Source organism: Manis javanica, chromosome 12 (assembly GCF_040802235.1).
Source record: "Manis javanica isolate MJ-LG chromosome 12, MJ_LKY, whole genome shotgun sequence".
Taxonomy (NCBI): Eukaryota; Metazoa; Chordata; class Mammalia; order Pholidota; family Manidae; genus Manis; species Manis javanica.
In genome coordinates, this window is record NC_133167.1 from 49,659,534 (window position 1) to 49,669,057 (window position 9,524).

Below are 9,524 nucleotides of genomic sequence, written 5' to 3' on the forward strand. Positions count from 1 at the left end.
TATTTTCTGTATTTCTGATGCTTTGACATCTGCATCTTGTTAATCCTGAGGAGACTGCCCCCTCAGAACTAGACAGTTTCTGCAGATAGTAAATGACTTGTTTTCAAGTATACTTTCCACATACAAACTAACCAATCCAGAGCCCATATCTGCCAACCGTTCTCCTTTATCAGGCTCTTACACTCCTGGCCACTAATAACCCTCCCAGGAAAGACACTGAAATTATTCAAACTAGCTGATCCTTTTATCTGCTTACCCTATATCACATGATCATTCCCACAGAACCATGCCAGAGGCCCTTGCCCACATTTCCCCCTTGCTTCCTTTGCCTCCCGACAAACGCTGGAGCTTCACAGTGCGTCATGGAATGCGCTCATCCTCATAAACTGTGGACAACAAACTGTCTTTTCAGTGCCAAACATCTCTTGATCTGTTGGCCTCACCATACTGGAATAATAATAAAACTTATATTTAAAAATACACTATGGTCAGACTTCCACACTTGTCCCTTATGAATTGAGAAAAGGAAACAGAAAACCTGTACGGATATAGAGGACTTGAATGACACTATCAGTGAACTTGTTCTTACTGGCAACTATAAAACACTGTCACCAAGAGCAGCAGAACACACATTCAGGTACAACGAAACAGTCACCAAAAAGACCCTACCCAGGAACATAAAACAAAGCTGAACACATTAAAGGAAACTGAAATCATATGAAGTATTTTCTCCAACCACAATTAAATTAAAATGCAAATAGAAATAGAAAGGTATATGGACACTCCCCAAATATTTGGAAACTAAACAATATAGCACTAATTAACCCCTGGGTAATTTTCAAAGGAAAATTAGAAAATATTTTAATTAATTTTTTGTGGGATGCATGTAAAGCAGTGTTTAGAAGAAATGTATAGGGTGAAATGTTCATAATACAAATGAAGAAAGGACTAAAAGAATAATCCAGAAAAAGAAGAGAGAAACTTAAAATAATCTAAAGAAAATAAGAGCACTGATAAATGAAATCCTGATAAAAAAATCAATAAAACCAAATGCTACTTCTTTGAAAAGATCAATATATTTGATAAAATTTCTAGGCCGACTGATGAGAACAAGAGATACAAAACAGATTTCCTATATGAGCAACAAAACTGACATCACTACAGATATACTGACATTAAAAGGATAATTGAATATTATAAACAACTTTATTCTAATAGATTCAGCAATTTATATGAAATGAACAATTCTTCAAAAGTGACAAAATGTTAAAAGGTGCTGAAGAAAAAATATATAACTGAAACAATTTCATTTAAAGAATTGAATTTGTAGCAAATATCCTTACAACAGAGAAAGTTTCTGGCAAAGATAGTTTCACTAATGAATTCTATCAAATATTTAAGGAAGAAATAATATCAATTCTACACAATCTCTTCTAGAAAATAGGGATGGTGGGAACTCTTCTCGATCCATTTTATGAAGCCAGAATTACCCTGATACACATAGAAAGCAAAGACATTACAAAGAACGAAAGATATGTACAAGTATCCCTCATCAACATACTTGTAAAAATCTTCAACAGATATTAGGTAATCAAGCCTAGCAGTATATAAATGAAAGAATAATACATCTTGAGGAGATGGATTTATCCTAAAAATTCAAGATTAACTCAACATTCAAAAATCAATTTTTTTAATTCACTATATCAATATACCAAAAAAATACTCCAAAAACCAACAGCAAAAAAGATTATTTCAGTATTCAATAGATACAGAAACATTAAAAAATATATCAACATCCATTTCTAATTTAAAACTCTAAGTGAATAAGAATTAAAAGGAAATTTCTCAACCTGATATAAAGCCCAGCTACTAAAAACATAAAGCTAACATTATATTTTTATGGTTAAAACTTTATGTATTTCCTTTAAAATCAGTAACAAGGGAAGGATGTGCCACTACTGTTAACATTATGTTGGAGGGCTTACCTGTGCAATAAGACAAGGAAGAGAAATAAAGGGCATTCAGATTAGAACAGAAAGGATAAAAGTGTATATACTAAATACAGACAACATGGATTCCTAATAATAAAATCCTAGAATCTACAGAAAATAGAACTAAAATATGAGTTTAGCCTATTCATAAGACATAGGTGAATAAAAAAATAATTAATTATATTTCTATAAATAAGTGAGCAATTGGAAATTAAAATTTTTGAGTCAAATGACAGGTACAATGGAGTATATTTTTAGTACTTTTTATTTGATAATATTCAAAAAGAAAAAAATAAGTTAGATCATGTAACATCTCTTCTCAAGACCCTCAATTATCCCCATTACATTAACAGTGACAATCTTTAAAAACCTGTGCAAAGTCCTATATAAACTCCTCCCTTCCCTTCCTGACAACATCTCTTACTTCTTCACTCTGTTTCAGTCTCTTCCAAAAGTGAGCCTCCTTAGTCTTCAAACACAGAAATCATGCTCTTGTCTCAAGACTTCTGTACTTTATAAGAAGAAAGAGAAGATTTATTTTTAATTCTTTCTTCTCTTTCATCCCAAAGGATCTGCTTTTCCCCCCTTCCTATCCTGCATTAACTCTGAATACTCTTTAGGTAGATACACTGCTAGGTTATATCCATTTCCTCTGCTGGCAATAAACCTCATCTCTCATTCCCAATGGTGGGCAGGATAAAGGGGAATAATATTTATAGTGAATGAAAAATGCAAGATTGATTCTTTCAAAATATAGTACTCATTATTCTATAAAATAATTAAATGAGAAGATTACTCAAATTCTGTAGAATTTTTTATTGCTATTTAATTTTATAGTATAGCATCAATATATATGTCTTGCCAGTATTTAATTGCCATCCTTAAGAATAATCATTAAGAAATCCCACCCTTCAAGTACATCTATTCTTTCATTTTTATAATTAATGAATATATTCTTTTTCAAATTGTTGGAATACAAATATTTTTCTTTTCTTCTTTTATATTTTTTCTTATTCTCAGGTTTCTTTCATATTATTAAGGCCTCATATGGATTAACACCAACTTTAATTTTTGCTGCATATAATAATCACACCTCTGTTAGGTCCACTAAATCATGTCTGTTATTAATGTGCCAACTAACACCTGCTTGTTTATGCTAAGATTCCCTTCTTTTCATATTTGATTTTCAATTATCTCTCAAATTTTATAAGTTCTCTTCAGAAACTTTTCTTATGAGACAATCAAGTTATCCCATTAATTAAGTGGGTAGACAGTAAATTTAAAACATCTTAATTTTACCTGTGCATATTTGAAATAGTATGCAAATTCCCACACCCTTTAACATGGTACAAATTGGGAAATACAAATGCTTGTAAGATAAATGGTTTCTGAACAAGTCTGACTTAAAGATATACTCACTGCATTATCCAGGATTTTCCAGAGAAACAGAACTAACAGGATATGTATATACAGAGAGGGAGATTTATTTTAAGGAATTGCTTCACATAATTGTGGAGGTACAAGCCCAAAATCTTCAGGGTACACTGGCAGTCTTAAGGCCCAGGGAAGAGTTGCAGTCTGAGTTCAAAGGCAGTTTGCAGGCAGAATCCCCTTTTGCCTGGGGGAGTTCAGTCTTTGTTCTATTAAGGCCTTCAGCCAAGTGGATGAGGCCTACCCACATTATGGAGGATAATATGCTTTATTCAAAGATCATCTATTTAAATGATATTCTCATTCAAAAAACACCTTCACAGAAACATCCAGAATAGTGTTTAAACAAATATTTGAGCACCATGGCCCAGCCAAGTTAACACATCAAATTAACCATCGCATTCACACTGTCTACAACCCTTTACACCTTGAATATGAACAGTGTAAATTATTTTGTAAGTGTTATAATCACATGTATCTACATGCATTTGTTCAAGGAGTGAGAAATATAAGGCATAATCAATTTGTCTTTACAATTTTAAACTGGCAAAGTTCCTTTATTCAGACATGCCTTGCAGAGAGCATGAAGTTGTTATGTAAATACCATTTCCATGTGTTAGACTGCAGGCTATACTGTATGTAAGGTAACAGGTACAGTCACAGGAAAGAGATTATAGAGATTATACTGCTACCTTCTCTATCCCTTCTCATGAACATGTTCCAAATGTAAATATCTCTATTTCAAAGTTGCTGCAGTAGAACCCTAGGAAATGTATATCATTAGGATCTACACTGTTGTGAGTAAAATTGCAATATTTCCAGAATCTCTTGCCTGGCTTTAGTGCATCTCCACACAATAGGTGTTTCCATAGGGTGGAGAGAAGTAGTCCATCTCCATATCAGTAGGTAATTACAAGGGTGAGCAAGGGCTTAACTGGACTGGAGAGCTTGGGTGGGAGCCTCTTCTGCAGCCAGGCCGCAAGAGACACGGGAGAGCAGAAGTGGGCTGCTTTTAAGAAATAAATGGGTTCCTCCCACTTTATTTCTCCCTTTGACTGATTTCGGTTTCAAAGGTAGTTTGCCCTGGGATTTTCCCCTGAGTTACATCTGGTGGTAGTTGGCAGGACCTCTAAAACCAAAATCTGTCCACATGGGTGCAACACTTGGGTGGGTGGCCCCTAGAAATAGTGGGGAGTTGCCCAGACCCCCCTGTGGATCATGAGGAGGACCCAGTGGCTGCAGCAGTAGAGAGTGCAGCTCCACTTAGGACTCCCCCATCTGTGGGGCTTCCAATTGGGGAGCCCTTAGTGGGGAATTGGTCTAGAGTAAACCACTTCCTAGAGGGGTGGGACCTTCCCCAGAAATGGGGAAAGATGGAGACAGCAGAAGCTGTGGTATTAGCCCTCCATGAGATAGAAGGCTGCTTAGAGGCCCAGAGTGGCTGTGTAGCAGCTGGGTTTGTGGGATCTCTTTTCCTCGAGATAGTGGAAAGTGTTATCAAGGAGAGAGAAAGAGTTATCAGGGAGAGAGAGACACTTCAGCATCTCTTGGAGGAGCTGGGTGATGACCTATGGAATGCCCTTAAGGAAAAGAGACAGTTATTGAGAAGACAGGTCACGCTCCTGGAAGATTCCTTAGCAGCAATGAGGGAGAAGGAAAGTATGGGAAGCTGCGTTGCATGAAGCTGTGGCATAGGGCATGGAAAGTCAGTGCTTTCAGCCCCAGAGATGGCAACAATGATGGGGTGGGGCTGATGGTCAATCTGTGGCCAAGGCCACTGCCCAAGTCACCTGTATTAAAGGCCCCCCCAGTTGTAATTAAGAAAATAAAAGTGCAACAACCATGGGCTCCTCAGGGGGAGGACCCGCTCCCTCCCCAGGTTGTGGAGCACTCCATGCTCTGCCCCTACACTCAGGATGAGCTGGGGGACATGAGAGTCTGGTATAGGCAGAAGCCATCGAAATCTCTGCCTGCATGGCTTTTGTGTCTCTGAGATAAGGGAAGAAAAACATTGCTATGTTGGGTTCTGAAATGGGTAGACTGGCTTCCCTGATGACTCACACTTCCCTCTGGCAGTGGTAGCAAAGTGCCCGTCATACCTCAGGGATTCAGGTGCTTCTGGATTGGCTGACAGCAGCCATCAGGGCAGTTTGGCCTAATCAGGGTGATTTACCATACTTACCCACTAGCTGAGAAATGTATACAGAGCTCCAGCAGGTGTTACAGGAACTGAGCATGAAAAATATCATCTGTAATATGGACCCCCAGGACCTAATGAGAAGTTGTTCACTAAAGGAATGAGATGTCTGGTGCTACATAGAACTCCCCCATCTCTCTCTGGGTCCCTAGTGCCTATTCTTGTCCCCCACATAGGACAACCCATAAGTGAGGCTACTTGTACTTTAGCAGATCTGGGGGAGGGTGAAACAATAAGAGCACAGAAGGAAGTACAGGCTATGTCTGAAAGGGGGTTGCAAAGGGTCCTGTGAAGGTCTTGAAGACCCAGATGTTGGCTGATTTGATAAAGGCTGGGGTAGTGACAGAAAAACTTGATGGGCAGACCAATAGAATCTTGTTAGAACTGTGGCACCAATTAAAGCCAGAGCAGCAGTTCCAGCCACTGAAGTCCAGGACACAGAAGCCAGAGGCGAGACCCTATGTCTGGACTATGTCCCTGCAAGACTTCCTGGGGGACAGTACTCAGGCTCCACCTGGGCTCACCCACATAGGATGACAATTGGACATCGTGGTTCAACTGAGGGGTGGGGTCAAGGTTGCCACCTTGGGGAATGTGTTGGGGACCAGAGGCCATATGTAGAATTAGCAATTCATTGGTCCAAAGTGAATGTATGTGTCCTGGTGCTGGTGGACCCAGAAGCTGAATGTTCTCTGATTTATGGCAACCCTAAGCATTTTTCTGGGACCACTACTGTGACAGAGGCTATGGGGTAAGGCAGTTAGAGTGAAGAAAGCCCAAATTTTATTGGGGATAGGGCATTTATCCCCAAATGAATATACTGTGTATATTTCCCCCAACCCTGAATATATTTTGGGGGTAGATGTCCTGCAGGGCCTGTGGTTACAAACCACTGCAGGTGAGTGCAGACTGAGGGTACCTGTGGTAAAGGCAGTTCTGGGGGGACATACTAAGCAACCACCTGTAACTCTGCCTGCACCTACGTAGGTGACAAATGCTAAGCAGTATAAATTTCCTGGGGGACACAAGAAAATTGGAGAAACTCTACAGGAGTTGAAGAAGGTGGACATCATAAAACCCACTCATAGTCCTTTTAATTTCCGAGTGTGGCCAGTGAAAAAGCCATATGGCTTCTAGCATATGACCATGGGAATTGAACAAAGTCACACCCCCTTTGCATGCTGCTGTCCCCTCTATAGCATCTCTATGGACACCCTCAGTCATGAACTAGTATCATTATGTTATGGATCTTGCTAATGCTTTCTTCTGTATTGACATAGCACAGGAAAGCCAGGAACAGTTTGCCTTCACATGGGAAGGCCGGCAGTGGACATTCACTATTCTTCTGCAGGGATACCTCCACAGTCCCACCACTGATAGCCCAGGACTTGGCCACATGGAAGAAACTGCAAATGGTGCAGCTGTAACACTGCATTGATGATATGTTCACATTTGTTTCTCTTGCAGATTTAGAAGGGGTAGTTCCTAGACTTTGCAACATCTACAGGAGAAAGGATGGGCTGTGAATAGCACCAAGGATCAGGAACTGGGTTTGTCTGTAAAGTTTTAGTGGTGGTGGGGGAGGATCTGGTTGGTAAACCTGAAGTTATTCTTGAAGCAGTCATAGACAAGGTCCAGGCTTTCCCCATCCCTACCACTGTGGCAGTATTGTAAGAGTTTTTGGGTCTCTGGCTACTGGAGAGTGTTTATCCCACACTTAGCACAAATTCTTAAGTTTTTATAATGGTTGGTACGAAAGGGCTTCAGGAGGGACTGGGATGAAACGTGTAGTTGTTTTTACTGCTGCAAAGCAAGCAGTCAAGGCCATACAGGCCTAAAGTATAATGGATTCATCAGGGCCCTGTGAGCTAGATATTCATGTAACTGATTGATAGGGTCTTTGGCAGAGGCTTGAATGGACACACCAACCTATTGGATTCTGGTCACAACTATGGAAAGGAGCAGAGGTCTGGAACACCTTGATAGAGAAGCAACTGGCTACTGTGTACCATGCCTTGCTGGCTACAGAGTCCATCACTTAAACAGCTCTGACCAAGGTAATAAACACCTATCCCATTGCAGGATGGGTGTGAGACCGGACGCAAAGGCCATGGAGTGGCATGGCACAAATGCCTATGCTGGCTAAATGTGGTGCATATTTACAGCAGCATAGTTCCCTCTCTACTAGCTGCTTACATGGAGAACTCCAACAGTTATTGGGACCAGTGATGTATACCAGTGGAAAGCAAGAAGAACTTGCTTTTGAACTATTGGTAGTTGAGAGTCCTTATCAGGAGGGAAAAGCATCTATACCTAAAGATGCTTGGTATACAGAAGGCTCCAGTCATGGACAGCCCCCAAAGTGGAGGGCTGTGGCTTTCTATCCTAATTCTGAAACAATATAGATGGAGGATGGAGAGAGGAAGAGTAGCCAATGGGCTGAGTTACAGGTAGTATGGCTCATGATCATCCAGGAGTCATCCCCTATAGTTGTCTGCACTGACAGCTGGGCCATCTATCAGGGTTTGATCCTGTGGCTACTGACATGGTACCATGACATCTGGATGGTTGATCACTGGCCCCTTTGGGGACAAGAGTTGTGGGAAGACCTATGAGCCTCTGGTCAGACTAAGACAGTTACTGTATACCATGTGACTGGCCTTTTGCTTTTGGCATCCCCAGGGAACGATGAAGCAGACACATTGACCCAGGTGCATTGGCTAGAAGGAAAGCCTGCCTCTGATGTGGCTCAATGGTTACATCAGCATTTGTAGCACACAGCGCAAAAGACTATGTGGGGTGTAGCCTGTCGGTGGTGCTGGCTGTTGATCTTTGATGATGTCAGCAGAGCCCAGAAGGAGTGCCTTGTGTGCCTAAGAGGGACATACACTGAGTCCCACAGTAACAAGGGATAAGAGTAAAAGAGCTGATACCCTTTGTCAGGTGGCAGATAGGCTATATTGGGCCTCTACCCATATCAGAAGGATATTGGAATGCCATGACTTGTGTAGACACAGCTGCTGGACTGTTGGTTGATTGTCCTGTATGTTGTGCAGATCAGCAAACCACCAAGAGAGGCCTAGAGAATCTCTTTGCAGCCTGTGGCTGGCCATAGGTGATTGAGACCGATCAAGGCACACACTTTACTGGATGTGCATTACAAGAATGGGTGCAGCAATTAGGAATAAAGTGGCAGTTTCATGTACCATATAATCCTACTGGGGTAGGCATGATAGAGAGGTTCAATGGTTTGTTGAAATCTGGCCTGAAGTTGGACACCAATAGTCTATTGTGCTGGTCAGTTCACTTATGGACAGTGCTACGGCATTTGAATGAGAAGCCCTGAAAAGTAGCCTTGAGCCCAGTGGATATGCTAACACACATTGCTGCCTCTCCTATACAACTGTATGTACAAACCAAAGAGGAATTATTGAAGCCAGGATATGGCCAGCAGATCAACATCCTGCTGCCAGCCCCAACTGCATTAAACCTTGGAGACACTGTTGAGTGGACATGGTCCTGGACATTTTGGCACATGGACCAGCGATGGCTGACCCTTCTGGCACATTAAGGAAAGGTCTGGAAGCTGGCCTCCAGTGTATTCCCAGAGTAACAGCAGAGTGGCCCCCAAAGATCACAATAGTGTAACCCAAACATCTAGGAGGTAAGAGTATCTTACGGGGAAGTTTTGTTTTATCTTTATGGCCAGTGCATTACCTCCCGTAGCCCTATATATTGACCCATTTGTAACTCCCACAGGGAGGAGGGTGAAAGTCTGGTGTACTAGAGCAGGATGAGATCCCATTTCGGCCACTGTCCTATCGTAGGATCATGCTCTTGAATACATCCTCCCTGATTGACAAGATTTGCCTATGCTGCTGTCATTAAAACATGTATCTTACTGC